At 42.9% G+C, this 25,306-nt stretch overlaps 1 protein-coding gene across 1 annotated transcript in view; it reads left to right on the plus strand.

The window, feature by feature from the left end:
- Window positions 1–25,306, plus strand: part of DRD4 (dopamine receptor D4) — a 61,463-nt gene that overhangs the window by 10,226 nt on the left and 25,931 nt on the right. The window lies entirely within an intron of this gene.

The following is a 25,306-nucleotide window of genomic DNA, read 5'->3' on the forward strand; positions in this document are numbered from 1 at the left end:
GACCCAGATCTGGAGCTTAAGGTTTCCCTGCCATATAAAAAATAGCACTTGGTAGGTGAGAACCACGATACAGATTTTACAAAGTGCTCAGGAACCTGAATCTGAGGAACATCTGGTCAATACTCCTGATTCTTTTTTTCAGACTTATTTGACCTAGAGATCTGAACTATATCAATTTACTCTTTCAAGGTTACATTAGGGAGTCTAATAAATTCTCTCTATATAAAGATATACAAATATATTTGCAATGATGAATAAAATGAAGGCATCTAGTTGGGCTTCTTATGATGGAAATCCCAGCTGTGAGGGCTGTATTTAAGACTCTCCATCACAACAAGGTCTTTGTCTAAAGGGATTGTCCTCTGTGATCACATGATGCTCATATTTGACCCTAAAGTGAACTTCTAGGCAGGGTTTATCCTACTGCCATATTTCAGCGTCGACAGAGACAAACAAGCTGAGAAGGCGGTGGTTATAATTACTCTTTAATAAAAATGCTGACAGGCATTTTCTTACTCCAGATAAGCCTCACGCACATGGCCGAAATACTTCTCTGTAGTGCGGACCTATACTACAGCACCCATGGGATTGTTTGGGGCTACTCTGCACCTCTATGCTTCCAATATCATATGGGGATGTACTTTTTTCCATCCATATATCCATATGAGGATTTTTTTTTTGGGGGGGGGGTTGACTGACACCATTGATTTTACTTATAAACTTCTTGTAAAACGGGAAAAAAATTCCAAGTGAATTGTGCTGTTAAATTTACCTGACAGTATTATTCTTCAGGTCAGTACAATTGCGTATTTTTTTTACTGGATCAAAAACAGTTAGAACTTTATATAAGAAAAAATAGTTTTGAGTCGCCATTTTCTGAGACCCAAAACTTTTTAATTTTTCATCAATGGAGTTATATGAGGATTTGTTTTTATTTTTTGCTTCAAAAGCTGTAGTTTATGTTTTTACAATTTCATGATACATATGATGTTTTCATGGCTTTTTATTGCATTTTTTGGTGGAGGTGTGGTGACCAAAAAAAAGCAATTCTGGCATTTCAATTTCTTCTTTTCTTTATATGGTTTACCGTTTTGGTTTTAATTTTAGATTTCTATAGTATAGACTTTTATAGACGATACCAAATATGTTTTTTTTTTTTAATTAGGAAAAGGAGGTGTGACTTAAACGTTTATAATTTTTCAATTTCCTAATTTTTTAAAAAAACATTTATTAACTCATTTTCAGTTTAATGTTTAGTCCCACTAGGGGGACTATGATCATTAAGTATACAGTAAAATTGACAGTCTCTTCATAGGAGGACCAGAATGACGGGGACCTTCATTAGGCCTTCAGCTTCTGGGCCTGCTCCATAAACACCATTGATGGTGTCGTACATGTACTTCAGGGTGCACAAAAGTGTTAACTAGAACGATTAGGGGGAAAAGTAGCAAAATTTTACTGATTTGTAAAGTCTCCGGGTCTATATCAGCACACACACCACACAATATACACATATACACAGATTTAGTAAAAAAATAAAAGTTCATGGGAGGGCTTCTTTAACTGTGTAAAAGTAGTCCTGGGACCACTAAGGCGGTATGGTCACCATATCCGTTATCTTCTGACACATTCTGTGTTCTGAACATTTTGCCTATTTCTTACCCTTTTGAAGCACAAAAATATTCTATACTCAGACCAAATTTTGGGGAAAAAAATAAAACGTATTCAAATATTTGGAGTTGATGGAAAATGTGCACTAGAAACAGTACAAACCCCAGCGCTATCATTTCCATGTATTTGCACACACGTGTCTTTTACTGTCATAGTTTACACTTTAGGAGACAAGGAGTTAATTTTGTGGTGTTCACCAATAGCCAGCTGTGTGGATGAGCACCTGCTTAACACAGAGTGCATTTTGGGAAACAGATGCTCTTCCAGATGGCAGTGAAGGGTGAAACACCAGACCTTATTAAAGCCAATGATGCTTTGCAGATTGCTGTGTAAAATGGATTAGTGTGACCCTTTGCTTACTGCAGTGGGCAGTGGATACACTGTACATATAGAGTAGTGTTGTGCGTGAAGTCTAGATTTTTTACTTTCTTTTAGATTGAATCAACGATATTATTTCCATTGCTCCCATTTTTTTCAGCTCAGAAACTTCATAGGTTAAAAAAAGTATATATGCTGCTCACCTCAGTGCAGGAGTAAAAGTGCCGATGTTCTTCAGAGCCAGAGTGCCATTTTATCTTGATACTTTTCCTTGTCCACCTTTACGATCAATATGTATTTCTTACTTATATACTTTTTTTTTTTTAATTAAAAATCACTTTTGTAATTGAGTGTCATTGAAAATTGTTGTCTGCATAAAGGGTTAAAGCCAATTCTAAGTGACTGCAGACTTGTGAATTCTCATATCGCACTGCGCGCTGTGAGGATTCTCCAGTGCCGGCTCCAGGAGCAGGTGGTCATGTGATTTGCATACTTGAAGCCACATTCCAACTAGACGTGTCCGGCCTTGCTCAATACACTTGCATTGAGTGAGAATGCGCATGTCTAGTCGGCATGTGACTACATGTATGCAAATCACATACTTGCAGTCACGCACCTGCCAGCACCGGAGAACACTCACAAAGCACATCGCGCGCGATATGAGGATTCACAAGTCTACAGTCACATAGAGTGACTGCAGACTTGTACCCTAAGGCCGGACAACCCCTTTACCTGAGAATCCGTCAGTGAACTCATTTTGATGATCCGTTGTGAGAGTTTCTAACTCTTTAATCTTGAATAAGGAAAAATATGGATATCCCGCTCTGCTGATCGATGATGGTAAGGCAAATCATCCTGTACGTTTTTTTATTGTCGATCGAAGAAACCTACTTCTTACTCAGGACAAGAAACCATATTCTAACTCTTTAATCTGTCATTTTTTGAGCTCCTCTCGGCTGATTTATGACCACCAGCCACATTAAAGTTGAATGTACAGGGAAACAAAGAGCCCGGAAAAACCAAATGGGGCAACATTTTTAATAAAACTGAATTGCAAAAAGAATTTACAACTCCAAATACATTAAATTAAGTAACAATTAAGTAACAAAAAAAATAATACCCATTGATGAACAACTCTTTTAATCAATTGACCCAATATTCCCTATTTTTACTACCCATACATATGGGTTACTGCCGGGCATAGTGGCTTAATCTGGGACTTATACAGTGAGCAGAGCATAAAATGACTGATTTGGAAATGTATTTGTGACGATACAGCTTAAAATCTTAATTAGCCAGACGATTAGATTTGTTAAGTCAAGAGAAATACACAATTGTGTTGTGTTGACTTATCAACATATTTGTATTTCTCTTGCTGTTCAAAAAAGGTCATACTATTTGTATAACCCTGAATGTTGACCTTTATTCCTTTAGAAACAATGTTTACTATTCTAATGACATATTGTACTCAAAGTCTGCTAGAGGTTTATTTACAAGAGCCCCCTACTATACCAACTATGTAAATAGGTTAGCTCAAACAATGAGAGATGAGACATGTGAGTAATGCCCTCCCTAACTCCGACCTGTCACTGATGACCTTACACAGATGTAAATATAAACAGGGATGTCTGTAGTGCTGCAAACACAGAATTAAGGAGAAGCAAGAGGACACACAGATTCTAAGACTATCAGCTTGGAAGCACGGATACACAGATTTGGATTCTACATGATTCCAGCCTAATGGTATCGGCCCTGAGTGGAAAGATACGGATCTACTCGATTAACCATCAGAGAGACCATGGATACATTTGGGGGAGACCAGGTTGAGACGAAGAAGTCACCTGGCCCCATGGATATGTTGTTTGGGGTTGCCAGGAGGGACCCACTGGTCGCCTGGAACCCATGGAGACATTCAGAGAAGCCAGATTGGGACCCACCAGTCATCTGGCCCCATGGAAACTCTCGGAGAGGCCAGGGTGGAACTATCGGGTCTCCTGGCCTTGTACCTCAATGGAATGCTAGCTTCCTAAGCTTGCCGCTACCTTCTCTCTGTGGGGGTCCACCAGAAGCGGTGGGCCACTAGTTGAGGTAGTCGATGTCACAAAGTATTAAATGATTTGTGACGGCTCTGTCATTTTTGCTGTTTAAATGCTGTTTTTTTTCCCTTTGGGCATTCTGGGGTTAACGTCAGTATTCCTGGCCTAGCTTGATGTGTTGATTGTTCAGCTGATGGGGGTGGGACCTCTTGCTCCACCTTATAAATAGTCTCATGCCTCTTCAGCTGAGGTTGGTGTTCAGTTCATTCTGCCTAACCTGGAGTAAGGAGAAGGAGTCTGTTGTCTGGAGTAGTTGGAGGTTTATCTTGGGATTGCTGCTTGCTGTTTGGCTGAGTGTTTTCCTACCCTCTATCCCATTTAGTTTTCCTACCTACTCTTTCCCTGTGTTTTCCTTTGTGGCTTCAAGTGTATTTTTTGGTGAGCTTGCTATTTCTGTTTACCCTGCATGTTTACCATACCTAGTTGCAGTATCAGTCTATTTGTCTATTTGTACTGCCTCCTCCCTGGGGGAGAGGGGGTCACTGGCAAGGCCTGTGCAGGAGATAGGGAGACACTGGCGGTTCAGGCCTCCTCACCATCAGAGGTACCCCTGAGATAAGGGAAAGTCAGGCCCCCCCTAGTCTGGCAGAGACAGGTCCTGGTCCCAACTCTTAGCTATTTCACGTTTTCGCCATTTACGGCGTGACAGTCAGCCATGGAAGTCTCCAAAGTCACAGCTGTTCTATCCCAGGAGGAGCGAGAAGGAAGGGTGAGACTGTGTAATGTTGTACCATCTTTGGTATTTCCTGGGACTGTTCTATGTGTTTATTGTCCGCTTTGTGGTTCAATAAAGTATTGCGACGCTGTTTTACGCTCACCCTGTGTTGTCTGAGTAGCGTTATGCCCACAGAAGACCCTTCGCAGTATTTTTCATATTTTATGGGATTTTTTTACTAATGTTTAAAACAAATATGGCAAACGCCACACCATAAATCACTGCTTCCATTCCCTTCCTATAGAATTGATCATGCCCAGTATAATGAATGAATCTGTAATGTCCATCGTTACTTGTAGCCATGTTTCGTGCTAGATAGTGTCAATTGGATAGGAAACGTGTGGGGTGTCCCTCTAGGTTTCCGCGTGTGATACTGTGTGTGCTTCACATTACCGAGTCGTCCTTGTAGCCTCTAGCATTGATATCGTAGTTACCACTAATGGCCGTCACACAATATTTCATTCATGCTGTTGGCATCATTCTTCGTGGTAAAGTCATGCATTCATTCTTGATAATTAAAACTCATTTATCTGAATTCTCCCTTTATAAATCAGACTCGGCCTGTCAGTATTATGAGGCCGGAGTGTGACGTTTCATCATTCTTACAGTTTATTACAATTTAATTAATTTGCTGCGAATCCTTCAATGTGGGATAATTCATATCTACAAAATTGTTATCCCTGATGAATGATTTAATTTTTGTTTTAAGATATTACAGACTGTAAGGTGTGAAGAGGCCCCTTTGGTTTCATTGGGTTTGTCAGTGCAAAGTTAAAGGGAACCTACCAAGTAGTTCATGCTACCCGGAGTAACAGGCAGCATCAGGGAGAGCCAAATGTTATCATTAATACTAAAGAGGGGGGAGAGGGGGAGACCAATAGAGAGGGGAAAAGGGGTGAAGGTACAAAAAAACCATAACAGAAAATTAATATTAAAATGACTGGGCCTGTGCCCCCGTGTGTCCCCCTAGCTAAGTGCTTTGAGGCCCGCACCACTGTTGCTTTGAGGCCCGCACCACTGTTGCTATGAGGCCCGCACCACTGTTGCTATGAGGCCCGCACCACTGTTGCTTTGAGGCCCGCACCACTGTTGCTATGAGGCCCGTACCACTGTTGCTATGAGGCCCGCACCACTGTTGCTATGAGGCCCACACCACTGTTGCTTTGAGGCCCGCACCATAGTTGCTATGAGGCCCGCACCACTGTTTCTATGGGCCCACACCACTGTTGCTCTGCGGTCTACACCAGAGTTGCTATGAGGCCCGCACCACTGTTGCTATGAGGCCCACACCACTGTTGCTATGAGGCCCGCACCACTGTTGCTATGAGGCCCGAACTACTGTTGCTATGAGGCCCGCACCACTGTTTCCTTGAGGCCCGCACCACTGTTTCCTTGAGGCCCGCTCCACTATTGCTATGAAGCTTGTGAATCTGTAACGTTCAAGTCGCTCTGCCTCTCAAGTAAGGCACTATTTCTTTTGTGGTTGTCAAGTAAAATAAATTTTAAAATTAAACCTGCTACAGTATGTTGGCCTTATGTGAACTAAATCCCATTGAATAAGACTAATCCTTGTGGAGATCCGCGGCAGATCAACTTCACATCTCCTGCAAAAAATCCCAGTGTCATCTTAGATTTCTGCCACCGATCGTTTTGTAAATACGCATCACTTTTGCCATAGGCAAATCTGTGACAAGTGTTTAAATTTTATTCATTATATGATTCTATGGCACTTCTTACAGGGAATCTGTCAACAGATTTTGCTACCCCATCTGAGGGCAGCATGATGCAGGGGCAGAGACCCTGATTCCAGTGATGTGTCACTTTGCTGGTTGCTGCAGTTTTGATAAACTGTTTCTCTACTGCAGGTCTAGCCTCTCTCTGAATGCAGTTCTGCGTATACTCAGCATAGGCAAAAAGCTACCAATCGGTGGTGGAGGATGGGTTGGACTATTTGGCAGCATGTCAAGCAGTCCTCTAGTGATAAGCTCTTGCTGATGAAACAATGATTTTTTATAAAAACTACAGCAAGCATCCTAGTAAGTGACACGTCGCTGGAATCAGGGTCTCGGTCTCTACATTATGCTGCTCTCAGATTAGGTAGAAAAAAACAGATGACAGATTCAGGTGGTGCTATTCAAGCACTGCAATACCCGAGAAAGGACTCTTTACAGTGAACAGAGCCGTGCCCTTTTAAATCTGTATATTGTTTACATCCGGCCAAACTGCTGATCGGTGCGGTGCCGCGTGTCAGATGCCCACTTATCAGATATTGATGACCAATTCGAAGTGTAGGTAATTGCTGTTGTAAGCTTGGAAAACACCTTTAACTTTGGTTATATTTGTAGAAGATACTAAACTTTTCTGGTTCCCTTTATATATTAATCTAATGTTACTGTTATCTATATGAAGAATTACTGAAGTGCTGCTTATTAGGATTGTGCTCTGAGAATCCAATTCCCTTGGACATTTATTGTGTATCCATTGGATATACCTACTTTAGATAGTATTCACCCTCCCCAGGTCCCGCTCATTGCTGCTGCTCCTGTCTCTGTACTTTAGCTGGAGCAGTCAAGTATGTCAACAACTACCAGCAAAAGCACCGCAGCAGCCAATCACTGAGCTCTGCTGTTCTGCTGAAGCAGACGGCACAAGACTCTAAACTCAGTGATTGGCTGCAGCGGTGACGTTTGTTGCAGTCGTGATATCACTGCCACATGCAATACACAGAAAACAGAGCAGTGGCGGGTAGCTGGCTTAAGGACCCAGGAGGTGTAGTTTTTTACACCATTAACCTATGATTAAAGGAAAGATTAAATCCTCCTATGGTTACCCCTGATGAAGCCCCGCATGCAGAGATGGGGACATATTTTCCCTGCTATGTCACGGGATTGAGAGATTTTCTGGTGTTGCACTGTGTAATCCTTTTACCACTGCTACAACCTTGTTGTTGAAACAGCTTATTATTTAGGACATATTCACTGTATCTCACCACTGCTGGATATTTGGAGACATTGAGCCCTGGAACGCATGTATTGGAATGACCTTCTGTGTTTTTGACCACCTGGACTTGAACCCGGCTATGCCCTGACTATGCTAATGTATATAATTTTGTCATTGTCCCTGTCTCTAAGGTTCTGACCTTGCTGGTTGACATCTCTTACCTCGCTCCACCAGCCAGCAGCTACTCCATGGATGCAACCCAGATTCATATATAGAATGAAAGGGTGAACAGTACACCAAGGAGCCCTTGCAACCCAGTTCCAAGATTGTCTTTGCCCTTTTTGAGTTGATGGATACAGAACAATATGAAGTTACTAAATATATAGAACAACAATCTGTCCTACTGATGATCCCTGCGGCTGACTATTGCTGCCATGTAAATAGGTTCTGTTCTGAGGTTCTTCTAGACACTGCATAATATAAAGAATAGATTATGGAGTATGGAACGCTTACTGCCCGCATGATAAAAAGTTGTGCTAATTTATAACTACATTAAATGTGTTTTCCAGTATTTTTCAAAACTTGTAATAGAATAGGGCATGTTTTAAAGCAGGGATCTCCAAACCGTGGCCCACAGGCTACAAGCAGCCGAGGGTGGCTGTGAGTGCAGCCTAACACAAAACCCCCAAAAAAGGGCTGTGGAAGGGCCTGGGCTGGCCATCTGCCTGACACGGCCCATTCATTTTTTGCAAATCAGCACTGTGCACGCACACAGCGTTCAGTACTGAACATCCCTGTGACGTACACAAGGCCGGATTAAGTCTGATGCTAGCCAGTGACAGTATTAGTACGTTCTTTGTAGTCACAGTAAGCGTTCTCTGCTCATCTGTCCCGCTCCCACCATTGTAGCTCCACAGCCATAGTCAAAGTAAGCTGAATCAACCCCTGTGGCCACCGGGCGGATTGCAGACTGTAAGTTTCCCCTATTTCCTGAGTCTAGGTGAGTCTCAGTGTATCCTGTGTGATGTATATACAGCAGTCTCAGTGTGTCCTATGTGATGTACAGTGGCTTTCGAAAGTATTCACCCCCCACCTCCCACTCCCCTTGGCATTTTTCGTGTTTTGCTACCTCACAACCTGGAATTTAACTGTTTTTTTTTTTTTTTAGGGTTTGCATCAGTTCATGTAAAGAACATGCCTATAATTGTGAACATTAGGTTTTCTTTTTATTGTGAAGCAAACAGCAAATAGGACAAAATAACTGAAAACTTAAGTGTGTATAACTATTCACCCCTCTAAAGTCAGTACTTTGTAGACCCTCCTTTTGTGGCAATTACAGCTGCAAGTGGCTTTAGATAAGTCTCTATGAGCTTTCCACATCTTGCCACTTGGATTTTTGCCCATTCCTCTAGGCAAAACTGCTCAACTCCTTTAAGTTAGATGGTTTCCTCTAGTGATCAGCAATCTTCAAGTGTGACCACAGATTCTCAATTGAATTAAGGTCTGGGCTTTGACTAGGCCACGCCAAAACATTTATACGTTTCCCCTTAAACCACTTGAGTGTTGCTTTGGGTCATTGTCTTTTTGTAAGGTGAAACTCCATCCCAGTCTCAAATCACTGACCTACTGAAACAGGTTTTGCTCAAAAATATCCCTGTATTTCACACCATCCATCTTCCCCTCAACTCAGACCATTCTTACTGTCCCTGCTGCCGAAAAACTTCTCCACAGCGTGATACTGCCACCACCATGTTTCACTATGGGGATGGTGTTCTTCAGGTGATGAGCTGTATTGGTTTGGCGCCAGACATAGCGTTTACCTTGGTGGAGAAAAAGTTCAATTTTGGTCTCATCTGACCATAGCACCTTACTCCATACATTTGGGGAGTCTCCCACATGTCTTTTGCCAAACTCAAAACAAGCCTTAAAATTTGTGTGTGTAAGTAAAGGTATTTTTCTGCCCACTCTTCCATAAAGGCCACCTCTATGGAGTGTACGGCTTATTGTGGTCGTATGGACTGATACTCCAGTCTCTGCTTGGGAACTCTGCAGCTCATTTAGGGTTACCTTAGGTCTCTGTGCTGCCTGTCTGATTAATGCCCTCCTTGCCCAGGCTGAGTGTTTTGGTGGGCAGCCCTCTCTTGGCAGGTTTGTTGTGGTACCATGTTCTTTCCATTTGATGATAATGGATTTGATGGTGCTCCTGGGGATCATCAGAGATTGGGATATTTTTTATAACCCAACCCTGACTTGTACTTCTCAACAACTTTGTCCCTGACTTGTTTGGAGATCTCCTTGGTCTTCATGGTGTTTGGTTAGTGGAGCCTCTTGCTTAATGGTGTTGCAGCCTCTGTGGCCTTTCAGAGCAGGTAAAGTGTATATACTGACATACATGTGACACTGAGATTGCACACAAGTAGACTTCCTTTCACTAAGCATGTGACTTATGAAGGTAATTGCTTGCACCAGAAATTTTTAGGGGCTTCATAGCAAAATGGGTGAATACATATGCACATGCCAATTTTTAGCTATTCAATCCCATACATTTAATTTATGCCTGTATTTTTCTCACTTGACTAACTTAGAATATTTAGTGCTAATGCATCACACACAAATTGGATTACAAAAATATTTAAATACAGGTTGTTGTGTAACAAAATAGGTAAAAATCCAAGGGGGTGAATACTTTTGCAAGCCACTGTATACTGCAGAGTGTCAGTGTATCCTATGTGATTTATACAAAGCAGTATCAGTGTATCCTGTGTGATGTATGCAGCAGTATTAGTGTTCCCTATGTGATGTATATCGAGCAGTCTCAATGTGTCCTATGTGATGAATACAGCGGTCTCAAGGTGTCCTATGTGATGTATACAACAGTCTCAGTGTATTATTTGTGATGTATATAAAGCAGTTTCAGTGTATCCTATGTGATGTATACATCAGTATCAGTGTTCCCTATGTGATGTATATAGAGCAGTCTCAGTGTGTCCTATGTGATGTACACAACAGTCTAAATTTGTCTTATGTGATGTATACCGCAGTTTCAAGGTGTCCTATGTGATGTATACCGCAGTCTCAGTGCATCATTTGTGATGTACATACAGCAGTCTCAGTGTATCCTATGTAATGTACACAGCATTCTCCGTGTCTCCTATGTGATGTATTCAGTGGTCTCAGTGTCTCCTATGTGATGCATGTACAGCAGTCTCAGTGTATTGTATGTGAGATATATATAGCTGCCTAAATTATCATTTAACAATATAGTTTTTACATTTTCTTTAGAAATCCTTTTTTACTGAATTCTTGAAACGCAACGATATAGACTTCAGGAGATGTGATAAAAGGTCACTTAGTTTTTCTGAATTCTAAGAAAGCTGAGTGACAACCCTTGAGGGTGGTGTCAGTATAGTCATTGATGGCTCAAGAATTGCCCTTCATCTTTTCCACTGAAGTCCTACACATGTCGCGTACCACTCTCCCTGTTGTGTGCAATGACGTCTACCAAATACTGCACATGCAACACATCCATGTGCCGTACAGAAGAGAGATGACAATGCTCAACCTATCAAGTTAAGTCCAAGGAAGAGATGAGGGGCATGGTTTACTGAGTAGAGCTATTGGACACTTATTTATATTTGCTAATAAGAAATTCTCTTCAGTTAAATATTTCTGAAAACACCAAAAGTATGTTTTCACATGTTAAAGTCTACTACCTGGTAGAAGAGAGCATTCACATTCCCTTTAAAGAGGACATGTCACTGGGACAAAAGTATTCCATGTTTTCTTTAAATCAGCCATATGGCTCCAGAGATATGGGCCTTTTTATTTAGTGCTATTTTTTATGGTCTTACAGAGGGGCGTGGCTAGAGGCTAATAATATAGAGCAGCCTACAGACACGCCCCAGAGGATCCTGTAAGTCGTACCCATTTCTACTTTAAAAATTAGCACTAAATAAAAAGTCCCATATCTCTAAAAAATGAAAAGAACAACGGAATACTCAGGGAAGCAGTGGCAATAAAATAAGAGTGGAAACTGGCTACCCTTGACCTGGTGACAGGTCCTCTATTACAGAAAATTATGTTTCTCTTTATTGTCATCTGTCTAAATGAGGTCAGATAAAACTTTGTTAATTTATCCCCTTAGTGACCGCACCAATTTTTTAAAATCTGACCAGTGTCACTTTATGTAGTAATAACTCTGAAAAGCTTCAACATATCCCATTGATTTTAAGACTGTTTTTTGTGACACATTGTACTATGATAGTGGTAAATTTAGGTCGCTATGTTTTGCGTTTATTTATAAAAATATTAGAATTTTGACAAAAAATGTTTTAAAAATTGCAATTTTCAAACTTTTTCATGACGATCCCTTTAATCCCAATAGTCATACCACACAAAAACATTAATAAATAACATTTCCCTTATGTCTGCTTTACATCAGCTCCATTTGTAAAGTGTTCTTCCATTTTGTTAGCATTTTAGAAGGTATAAAAATTCATTTTTCATTTTTTCAAGGAAATTTACAAAACTTATTTTTATAGGGACCTGTTCAGTTTTGAAGTGACTTTGGGGGTCCTATATGTTGGAAACCACACAAAAGTGATACCATTTTAAAAAAAGCACCCCACAACGTATTTAAAATTGCTTTCATGTAGTTCATTAACCCTTCAGATTCTTTTCAGGAAGTAATGGAAAGTGGCATGACAAGAATGAAAAAGTTTATTTTTACCACCGAAATTTTGATAACTTCTGAACAGGCCTCTATAGCCGGAAGACTCTAAGGCCGTTATTTGGCCATGAACTACCAGAGCAAATATCAGGACCACACAATCAAGATCTCAGGATGCCGATGGGGTTAGAGAGGGAGCCCCCACACTCTTGTTAACTATTTAGTTTCTGTAGTCACTATTGACAGCAGAATCTAAGGGGTTAAACGTGCATGGTCGGTGCCAACACGGATCCTGGCTGATGCGGAAAGTTGTCAGCTATAGGATTGTCACCTTTCGGGGAATGCTAGCCTCTTATATCGCAGGTCAGTAAAAAGACGTCTATTGGTCACTAAGGGGTTAAAAACAAAAATATGTTTACAAATTAAGTTTTCGGGCAAAAAAGGGTAGGCTGCAGTTAGAGAAACTGGACCACTCACTTTAAATTGCCTGAACTACAATTCCATTCACATCCCTAGGATAAACATGGTGCTCCTTCAGGAAACAGAGCTCCACAAGTTCTGTGGAAAAGTGAAGGTCTTATGTACAGTACAGACCAAAAGTTTGGACACACCTTCTCATTTAAAGATTTTTCTGTATTTTCCTGACTATGAAAATTGTACATTCACGCTGAAGGCATCAAAACTATGAATTAACACATGTGGAATTATATACCGTATATTCTGGCGTATAAGACGACCTGGTGTATAAGACGACCCCCCTACTTTCCTGTTAAAATATAGAGTTTAGGATATATTCACCGTATAAGACTACCCCTTTTCAAACGCATACCAAACACCGGTAAAAATTTAAAAAAAACAGATTTGAATTTAACATGGTCCTTTTTTAATTTAAATTCTTATGACATGCAGGTATATAGCAGGAAAACTGTCACTCATAAACATAAGGCATACAACAACAACATTACTATCATCCATTTTCATCAGCGGCATACACCGGTACCCGACAATTTACAACAGAAAGAATAGAGCTTCACACATAGATTAGATAGATAGAAACATGTCAGTCACATATATAAGAAGTACAGTGACAGTGTTGCTTACTGCACTTGTCATTTAGTGTAAAGGATTTATTTAAAAAAATAACAGTGTTTTCATGCACCGTCTCTTTAAAAAAGCCGGCCGGCAATTCAGCATCTGTACCCGACAATTTAGAATAGAAAGAATAGAGAATCACACATAGATTAGATAGATAGAAACATGTCAGTCACATATATATGAAGTACAGTGACAGTGTTGATTACTGTACTTGTCATTTAGTGTTAAAATAAAGGATTTATTTAAAAAAAAATTGGCGTGGGGTTCCTCTTAATTTTAGTCTCTAGCGGAGGTTAAGCAGACGGCTGGGGCAGATGTTTGAAGCCTGGGAAGGGGGTAATACCCACGGAGCTTCCCAGGCTAATAATATCAGCCCCCAGCTGAATACCTAGCCTTTACTAGCTATTAAAATGGGGGACCCCCCCAAAAAAATGACGTGGGGTCCCCCCTATTTTAATAGCTAGCAAAGGCTAGGCAGACAGCTGGGGGCTGATATTAATAGCCCAGGAAGGGTGCCATGAATATTGGCCCCCTCCCAGGCTAGAAACACCAGCCGTCAGCCGCCCCGGAAATGGCGCATCCATAGGATGCGCCAACTCTGGCACTTAGCCTCGCTCTTCCACACTGCCCTGGTGCGGTGGCAGGGGGTAATAGGGTTGGGGTTCATGTCAGCGCCAGCTGCCATGAAGCCCAGGTTAGTAATGATGGGCGTCTATAAGACACCCCCATTACTAACCTACAAAGTGTTAAAAAGAAAAAACACACTACACCAAGAAAAAAATAATTTATTTGAAATAAAACACAACATTTTATTTAATTCTTAGTTTACTAAAAAAAAAATAGTTACCTGTCCACGTTCCTGCGCAGATCTCCCATGCACAGCTGTCACATCTGGAGATGGTGACAGCTGTGCATGGCTGCTGTAAGCTCACGCTGCCGGGAACACGTGCGCTCCCGGCAGCGGGAGCCACTGACTGAGGTCACCGGAGTGCACTCAGGCACCGCAGCTCCGGAGACCTCCTTTACGGCACTGTTGCACCGTGGGAATTTCTCATGATACAGCAGGGCCGTAAAGCAGCTAACCGGAGCAGCGCTGCCTGAACTCCGGAAAACACGCTTATGCAATGACGGGGCTGCTTTACGGCCCCGTCATTCTAGCGGCGGCAGCGGTTCAGAGCGGTCACATTCTATGTGGCTGCTCTGAACTGGAGATCTTCGTGGGACACTCGTGGACTACTACGGAGGGGTAAGGATAAGGTTGTGGTTTATTATTTTATATTTTATTACAGGAGATCGATGGCTTCGGGGAATTAGGTGTCTAGGTGAGTATAGGTGTAGTTTTTTATTTTTTACTTTATTTTAGGTGGCGATCGGTGGGGACAGGTAATGTATGAACTAATTTATTGTAGGTAACCACTGGCCACCAATGACATGTATTTAACATTTATTGGGGACACAGTAGGGCAATTTAAATAGCAGGATCAGGCTGATGGGAACTACTGCTCCCATCGAGCTGATCCTGCTGGCAGGAGTGGACGGGGGACAGACATAGGCCGATGGGAGTAGTAGTGTCACATCGGCCTATGTCTGCCTGCACGCACACATCCCGCACACATCCCGCACACATCGCACAGACACCCCGCACACATCGCACAGACACCTCGCACACATCGCACAGACACCCCGCACACATCGCACAGACACCGCGCACACCCGCAGACATCGCACAGACATCACACAGACACCGCGCACACTCGCAGACATCGCACAGACACATCGCACAGACACCGCGCACACCCGCAGACATCGCACAGACACCGCACACATCGCACAGACACCGCACACACCCCCAGACATCGCACAGACACCGCGCACACCCGCACACACTCGCAAACATCGCACAGACACATTGCACAGACACCGCGCACACCCGCACACACTCGCAGACATCTCACAGACACCGCACACACTCGCAGACATCGCACAGACACCCCACACACACTCGCAGACACACGCACAGACACCCGCACACACCAATCATGACGGGTCTGGGAGGTGAGGCTGACCTGTGAGACCGTGGGAAAGTTCATGTGAGTTCATGCAATGCAGTCAAGCATGAACTCACATGAACCCTCTGAGGACACCGCGGCGACTTCAAATGAACAGCTTATCAGTATCACCTGATACCTCAGCTGTTCATTTGAAATAACCGGCGGGAAAGCGCAGCACAGAACGGGAAAGCCGGCGGTGAAGTCTTTTCACTGCCGGCTTCCCCGCCCGGGTCCTTCGCTCCCCGCTCCTTGGTGCTGCGCTCCCCGCCCGGTCCTAACTTACGATCGGGATGGGAGGTGGCGAGGGGAGCGGAGGATCGGGGTGGGAGGCTGCGGGGAAGCAGTATGGGGCTGTGTGATTGTTTAAAACTTCCCAGCTCCGGACACAGCGCAGCGCTTCGGTGACAAGTGAAAGCTATCGGCACAGAAGCCCTGCGCTGTGTCCGGAGCTGGGAAGACACTGCGATGTGTCAGAAAAGTTCGCTAGGTTCTGTCTGTCTCCGCTGCTGGGAATACGCTGCGCTGTGTCCCAGGCCTGAGAAGACACAGCGCAGCGATGTGTCAGTTTCAGCACAGAAGCGCTGACTGTCTGGACCTACCGCCGCCGTATTTTAACTCCCTCCACCTTATATTAACTCCCACATGGCAGGGATACGGCCACGGCAGCTTATTAACACCCCCAGAGTATCCCCGCATGTCAATTTCTGAAAGTTCAAAAACATTACCGGCGTATAAGACGACCCCAGACTAGACAGAAGATTTTTCAGTCTTCAAAAGTCGTCTTATACGCCGGAATATACGGTTTGCGTTTAGTTGGACCACCATTTATTTTTCAACAGGACAATGACCCCAAACACACCTCCAGGCTGTGTAAGGGCTATTTGACCAAGTAGGAGAGTGATGGGGTGCTATGCCAGATGACCTGGCCTCCACAGTCACCAGACCTGAACCGAATCGAGATGGTTTGGGGTGAGCTGGACCGCAGAGTGAAGGCAAAAGGGCCAACAAGTGCTAAGCATCTCTGGGAACTCCTTCAAGATTGTTGGAAGACCATTTCCGGTGACTACCTCTTGAAGCTCATCAAGAGAATGCCAAGAGTGTGCAAAGCAGTCATCAAAGCAAAAGGTGGCTACTTTGAAGAACCTAGCATATAAGACATATTTTCAGTTGTTTCACACTTTTTTGTTAAGTATATAATTCCACATGTGTTAATTCCTAGTTTTGATGCCTTCAGTGTGAATATACAATTTTCCAGAAAAATCTTTAAATGATCAGGTGTGTCCAAACTTTTGCTCTGCACTGTATATATGATCATTCAAAATAAAATAGATAAAAAGTAACTACAATGATGTAACCAAACTTCAGTGGTAATTAGTGTTGAGTGATACCTTCCGATATCGGGAAATATCGGATCGGATTGGATCGGACCGATACCCAAAAAATATCAGATATCGCCGATTCCGATACCGGAAGCCAATGCAAGTCAATGGGACACAAATATCGGAATAAAAATAAACCCTTTCTTTCCTTGTAGGTTAATTCTACATGAAGGAAAACAACTAAGAATAATGTAGAATGTATTACATGAAAAGCCGGCAATTCAGCAGCGGCATACACCGGTACCCGACAATTTAGAACAGAAAGAATAGAACATCACACATAGATTAGATAGATAGAAACATGTCAGTCACATATATAAGAAGTACAGTGACAGTGTTGCTTACTGTACTTGTCATTTAGTGTTAAAGGATTTATTAAAAAAATAATAGTGTTTTCATGCACCGTCTCTTTAAAAAAGCCGGCCGGCAATTCAGCATCTGTACCCGACAATTTAGAATAGAAAGAATAGAGAATCACACATAGATTAGATAGATAGAAACATGTCAGTCACATATATATGAAGTACAGTGACAGTGTTGATTACTGTACTTGTCATTTAGTGTTAAAATAAAGGATTTATTTAAAAAAAAATTGGCGTGGGGTTCCCCGTCATTTTAGTCTCTAGCGGAGGTTAAGCAGACGGCTGGGGCAGATGTTTGAAGCCTGGGAAGGGGGTAATACCCACGGAGCTTCCCAGGCTACTAATATCAGCCCCCAGCTGAATACCTAGCCTTTACTAGCTATTAAAATGGGGGACCCCCCCAAAAAAATGACGTGGGGTCCCCCCTATTTTAATAGCTAGCAAAGGCTAGGCAGACAGCTGGGGGCTGATATTAATAGCCCAGGAAGGGTGCCATGAATATTGGCCCCCTCCCAGGCTAGAAACACCAGCCGTCAGCCGCCCCGGAAATGGCGCATCCATAGGATGCGCCAATTCTGGCACTTAGCCTCGCTCTTCCACACTGCCCTGGTGCGGTGGCAGGGGGTAATAGGGTTGGGGTTCATGTCAGCGCCAGCTGCCATGAAGCCCAGGTTAGTAATGATGGGCGTCTATAAGACACCCCCATTACTAACCTACAAAGTGTTAAAAAGAAAAAACACACTACACCAAGAAAAAAATAATTTATTTGAAATAAAACACAACATTTTATTTAATTCTTAGTTTACTAAAAAAAAAATAGTTACCTGTCCACGTTCCTGCGCAGATCTCCCATGCACAGCTGTCACATCTGGAGATGGTGACAGCTGTGCATGGCTGCTGTAAGCTCACGCTGCCGGGAACACGTCAGCTCCCGGCAGCGGGAGCCACTGACTGAGGTCACCGGAGTGCATTCAGGCAGCGCAGCTCCGGAGAACTCCTTTACGGCACTGCTGTACCGTGGGAATTTCTCACGATACAGCAGGGCCGTAAAGCAGCTAACCGGAGCAGCGCTGCCTGAACTCCGGAAAACACGCTTATGCAATGACGGGGCTGCTTTACGGCCCCGTCATTCTAGCGGCGGCAGCGGTTCAGAGCGGTCACATTCTATGTGGCTGCTCTGAACTGGAGATCTTCGTGGGACACTCGTGGACTACTACGGAGGGGTAAGGATAAGGTTGTGGTTTATTATTTTATATTTTATTACAGGAGATCGATGGCTTCAGGGAATTAGGTGTCTAGGTGAGTATAGGTGTAGTTTTTTATTTTTTACTTTATTTTAGGTGGAGATCGGTGGGGACAGGTAATGTATGAACTAATTTATTGTAGGTAACCACTGGCCACCAATGACATGTATTTAACATTTATTGGGGACACAGTAGGGCAATTTAAATAGCAGGATCAGGCTGATGGGAACTACTGCTCCCATCGAGCTGATCCTGCTGGCAGGAGTGGACGGGGGACAGACATAGGCCTATGGGAGTAGTAGTGTCACATCGGCCTATGTCTGCCTGCACGCACACATCCCGCACACATCGCACAGACACCCCGCACACATCGCACAGACACCCCGCACACATCGCACAGACACCCCGCACACCCGCAGACATCGCACAGACATCGCACAGACACCGCGCACACTCGCAGACATCGCACAGACACATCGCACAGACACCGCGCACAGACACCGCACACACCCCCAGACATCGCACAGACACCGCGCACACCCGCACACACTCGCAGACATCGCACAGACACATTGCACAGACACCGCGCACACCCGCACACACTCGCAGACACCGCACACACTCGCAGACATCGCACAGACACCCCACACACACTCGCAGACACATGCACAGACACCCGCACACACCAATCATGACGAGTCTGGGAGGTGAGGCTGACCTGTGAGACCGTGGGAAAGTTCATGTGAGTTCATGCAATGCAGTCAAGCATGAACTCACATGAACCCTCTGAGGGCACCGCGGCGACTTCAAATGAACAGCTGATCAGTATCACCTGATACCTCAGCTGTTCATTTGAAATAACCGGCAGGAAAGCGCAGCACAGAACGGGAAAGCCGGCGGTGAAGTCTTTTCACTGCCGGCTTCCCCGCCCGGGTCCTTCGCTCCCCGCTCCTTGGTGCTGCGCTCCCCGCCCGGTCCTAACTTACGATCGGGATGGGAGGTGGCGAGGGGAGCGGAGGATCGGGGTGGGAGGCTGCGGGGAAGCAGTATGGGGCTGTGTGATTGTTTAAAACTTCCAAGCTCCGGACACAGCGCAGCGCTTCTGTGACAAGTGAAAGCTGTCGGCACAGAAGCCCTGCGCTGTGTCCGGAGCTGGGAAGACACTGCGATGTGTCAGAAAAGTTCACTAGGTTCTGTCTGTCTCCGCTGCTGGGAATACGCTGCGCTGTGTCCCAGGCCTGAGAAGACACAGCGCAGCGATGTGTCAGTTTCAGCACAGAAGCGCTGACTGTCTGGACCTACCGCCGCCGTATTTTAACTCCCTCCACCTTATATTAACTCCCACATGGCAGGGATACGGCCACGGCAGCTTATTAACACCCCCAGAGTATCCCCACATGTCAATTTCTGAAAGTTCAAAAACATTACCGGCGTATAAGACGACCCCAGACTAGACAGAAGATTTTTCAGTCTTCAAAAGTCGTCTTATACGCCGGAATATACGGTTTGCGTTTAGTTGGACCACCATTTATTTTTCAACAGGACAATGACCCCAAACACACCTCCAGGCTGTTTAAGGGCTATTTGACCAAAAAGGAGAGTGATGGGGTGCTACGCCAGATGACCTGGCCTCCACAGTCACCAGACCTGAACCCAATCGAGATGGTTTGGGGTGAGCTGGACCGCATAGTGAAGGCAAAAGGGCCAACAAGTGCTAAGCATCTCTGGGAACTCCTTCAAGATTGTTGGAAGACCATTTCCGGTGACTACCTCTTGAAGCTCATCAAGAGAATGCCAAGAGTGTGCAAAGCAGTCATCAAAGCAAAAGGTGGCTACTTTGAAGAACCTAGCATATAAGACATATTTTCAGTTGTTTCACACTTTTTTGTTAAGTATATAATTCCACATGTGTTAATTCCTAGTTTTGATGCCTTCAGTGTGAATATACAATTTTCCAGAAAAATCTTTAAATGATCAGGTGTGTCCAAACTTTTGCTCTGCACTGTATATATGATCATTCAAAATAAAATAGATAAAAAGTAACTACAATGATGTAACCAAACTTCAGTGGTAATTAGTGTTGAGTGATACCTTCCGATATCGGGAAATATCGGATCGGATTGGATCGGACCGATACCCAAAAAATATCAGATATCGCCGATTCCGATACCGGAAGCCAATGCAAGTCAATGGGACACAAATATCGGAATAAAAATAAACCCTTTCTTTCCTTGTAGGTTAATTCTACATGAAGGAAAACAACTAAGAATAATGTAGAATGTATTACATGAAAAGCCGGCAATTCAGCAGCGGCATACACCGGTACCCGACAATTTAGAATAGAAAGAATAGAGCATCACACATAGATTAGATAGATAGAAACATGTCAGTTACATATATAATAAATACAGTGACAGTGTTGCTTACTGTACTTGTCATTTAGTGTTAAAGGATTTATTAAAAAAGATAACAACAGTGTTTTCATGCACTGTCTCTTTAAAAAAGCCAGCCGGCAATTCAGCAGCGGCATACACCGGTACCCGACAATTTAGAATAGAAAGAATAGAGCATCACACATAGATTAGATAGATAGAAACATGTCAGTCACATATATAATAAGTACAGTGACAGTGTTGCTTACTGTACTTGTCATTTAGTGTTAAAGGATTTATTTAAAAAAATAACAACAGTGTTTTCATGCACCGTCTCTTTAAAAAAGCCAGCCGGCAATTCAGCAGCGGCATACACCGGTACCCGACAATTTAGAATAGAAAGAATAGAGAATCACACATAGATTAGATAGATAGAAACATGTCAGTCACATATATAAGAAGTACAGTGATAGTGTTGATTACTGTACTTGTCATTTAGTGTTAAAATAAAGGATTTATTAAAAAAAAAAATTGGCGTGGGGTTCCCCGTCATTTTAGTCTCTAGCGGAGGTTAAGCAGACGGCTGGGGCAGATGTTTGAAGCCTGGGAAGGGGGTAATACCCACGGAGCTTCCCAGGCTACTAATATCAGCCCCCAGCTGAATACCTAGCCTTTACTAGCTATTAAAATGGGGGACCCCCAAAAAATGACGTGGGGTCCCCCCTATTTTAATAGCTAGCAAAGGCTAGGCAGACAGCTGGGGGCTGATATTAAGAGCCCAGGAAGGGTGCCATGAATATTGGCCCCCTCCCAGGCTAGAAACACCAGCCGTCAGCCGCCCCAGAAATGGCGCATCCATAGGATGCGCCAATTCTGGCACTTAGCCTCGCTCTTCCCACTGCCCTGTAGCGGTGGCAGTGGGGTAATAGGGCTGGGGTTGATGTCAGCTTATAATGCCAGCTGACATCAAGCCCAGGTTAGTAATGAAGAGGCGTCTATAAGACGCCCCCATTACTAACCCCATAGTCAAAGTTAAAAAAAACCACAAACACCCAGAATAAAGTCCTTTAATTGAAATAAAGACACAATTCTTTATTGTTCTAAATTAAACCATACTTACCATCACGCCCATTCCAGCTGAAACCAACGATCTCCTGCAATAAAAGTAAAATAATAAAGCAACCTCATCCTTACCTTTCCATGGTTCCCACGACGGCTCCAGCTCTGCTACATTCACATGACAGGCTGGATCGCAGCCGAAAGCTGCCATCCAGCTTGCCATGCCGCAGACACTGAGAAGTGCAGGCTTGTTTGCGCTCCTCAGTGTCTCACTGTGATGGCATCCAGATGAGCCGAGGTCATGTCCAATGAACTCGGCTCACCTCATGCACGTCACTGACAGCGTGGGAAAATTCTCCTGCGCTTGCAGTGAGTGCAGGAGAATTTTCCCACGCTGTCAGTGACGTGCATGAGGTGAGCTCATGTCCAATGAACTCAGCTCACCTCATGCACGTCACTGACAGCGTGGGAGAATTGCCTGCACTCTGCAGTGTTTATGAAGGATGTCATGCTGGATGGCAGCGCTCATTTTAACACTAAATGACAAGTACAGTAATCAACACTATCACTGTACTTCTTATATATGTGACTGACATGTTTCTGTCTATCTAATCTATGTGTGATGCTCTATTCTTTCTATTCTAAATTGTCGGGTACCGATGCTGAATTGCCGGCCAGCTTTTTTAAAGAGACGGTGCATGAAAACACTATTATTTTTTTTTAATAAATCCTTTAACACTAAATGACAAGTACAGTAAGCAACACTGTCACTGTACTTCTTATAGATGTGACTGACATGTTTCTATCTAATCTATGTGTGATGCTCTATTCTTTCTCTTCTAAATTGTCGGGTACCGGTGTATGGCGCTGCATGCCGCTGCTGAATTGCCGGCCGGCTTTTTTAAAGAGACGGTGCATGAAAACACTATTATTTTTTTTTATAAATCCTTTAACACTAAATGACAAGTACAGTAAACAACACTGTCACTGTACTTCTTATATATGTGACTGACATGTTTCTATCTATCTAATCTATGTGTGATGCTCTATTCTTTCTGTTGTAAATTGTCGGGTACCGGTGTATGCCGCTGCTGAATTGCCGGCCGGCTTTTTTAAAGAGACAGTGCATGAAAACAGTATTATTTTTTTAAATAAATCCTTTAACACTAAATGACAAGTACAGTAATCAACACTATCACTGTACTTATTATATATGTGACTGACATGTTTCTATGTATCTAATCTATGTGTGATGCTCTATTCTTTCTATTCTAAATTGTCGGGTACCGATGCTGAATTGCCGGCCGGCTTTTTTAAAGAGACGGTGCATGAAAACACTATTATTTTTTTTAATAAATCCTTTAACACTAAATGACAAGTACAGTAAGCAACACTGTCACTGTACTTCTTATAGATGTGACTGACATGTTTCTATCTAATCTATGTGTGATGCTCTATTCTTTCTCTTCTAAATTGTCGGGTACCGGTGTATGGCGCTGCATGCCGCTGCTGAATTGCCGGCCGGCTTTTTTAAAGAGACGGTGCATGAAAACACTATTATTTTTTTTTATAAGTCCTTTAACACTAAATGACAAGTACAGTAAGCTGAGCGCTGCCATCCTTCAGAGACACTGCAGAGCGCAGGCATTATGGGAACTTCCGATTCCGGTATTCGATATTCTAAAAGTATCGGAACTCAGTATCGGAATGCTCAACACTAGTGGTAATGAATATTTTTGTCAGCTCTCAAACTTTCATATAATTGTAAACACCAAAAAAAACTATGATGATATAAAGCAGCCCTAAAATTTGTCAGTCTATCAAATTCTATATATTTTTATCATAAATAGCAAATGTATACTAAGTACTGATTGATTAGATTGTCTACAGATGTCTGACAACTTAAAATTGGATTTTGGAGGAAGGTGAATTAATGCTACAGTGATTTTATATGTAGGTTTTCAATGCTACAAAGAAATGAACGAATGGTATTCAAAACTACAAAACATTACAAAAAAAAAGAGAACGCACCTGCCTTACATCACCTAGTAAAAAATAATATACAAAACAAGGGATACAACAAAAAGACTTTTGAAAACATCTAAAAATGTAAGGCCACGGCCCCACTATCAGTATTCGGTCAGTATTTTTTGTAAGCCAAAACCAGGAGTGGGTGATAAAAGCAGAAGTGCTGATAGGGAATTTAGATTGTGAGCCCCAATGGGGACAGTGCCGATATTGTCTGTGAAGAGCTGTGGAATTAATGGTGCTATATAAGTGAGTAAAATGAATAAAAATAAATTTTAAAAATTGGTGAGATATTTCTATTATACTTCTCCTCTGATTGTTCCTCTCCTGGTTTTGGCTTACAAATACTGATGCAAAATACTGATCAAATACTGAACGTGTGAACGTGGCCTAAACAAGTGAGTTACAATGACACCAGGTCAAAAAGTTTAAAAATAAGCATAGTATCAAGCCAAGTATAGAAAACTAAATGGGATGCAAAGATTCACCCACCAACACACACATAACTTGCGTTTCGCCAACGGCTTCATCTGGGGTACATGTAAACAGTACGTAGCAGAGATGCTGCTGCTGGATACTGAACGTCTGGTAGTTATCCTGCCTGTGTGTTTCATTAGAATAGGACAAGGCACAATAATCTGCACCCATGGTACAATTCCAACATACTCTACTGCCCTATGTGCAAGAGCATCTCACTTAGCCAGATGGTCAGAACTAGTATTGAGCGAATTTGTTCTGCATTTCAAATTCGGGTTCGTGTTCGGGGTTCCGGCTTGTTCACGCCAAAAAATCGGACAAGTAAGAGATGAAAACTGTACCCTTTAAATGCTATGGGAGGTATTACTGTTGTAGCAAAGTTCATAAATTGTGTCTTAATTTGTGTCGTATTTGCTTTTTATTAATTATTATTATATTATTATTTTACATTTTAAAAAACTGGTCACAAAGATAAAATCAGGATTACATTTTAGATTAAAATAAACTATACCCCAGATCCTTTCTTAGATCCATTTTAAAGGAAAAAAAAAAAAAGAATGGCTATGTCCTTTAGGTCACATCATGTGAACTCAGCCTACATGCTATCAGTTACCCATGCCTTTAAGTCAACATGCACTTTAGGTTTTCTGGCCCTTTAAATGTTGTTAAAAAAAATCCGATAATTAAGTAGATAATTAGCTAAGCTGAAGTTATCAGAGTGTGAAAAGCAGAAAGAGAACATTATCTCATTGGGAAAGGAACAGGGCTGGCAGATCTGCTGTGGCAGTCAGATCTCAGGCTTCCCTTGCCTTCTGCTGATGATTAGCCAG

The sequence above is a fragment of the Phyllobates terribilis genome, unplaced genomic scaffold (assembly GCF_046119375.1).
Source record: "Phyllobates terribilis strain yellow unplaced genomic scaffold, ASM4611937v1 Scaffold_13__5_contigs__length_258822181, whole genome shotgun sequence".
Taxonomy (NCBI): domain Eukaryota; kingdom Metazoa; phylum Chordata; class Amphibia; order Anura; family Dendrobatidae; genus Phyllobates; species Phyllobates terribilis.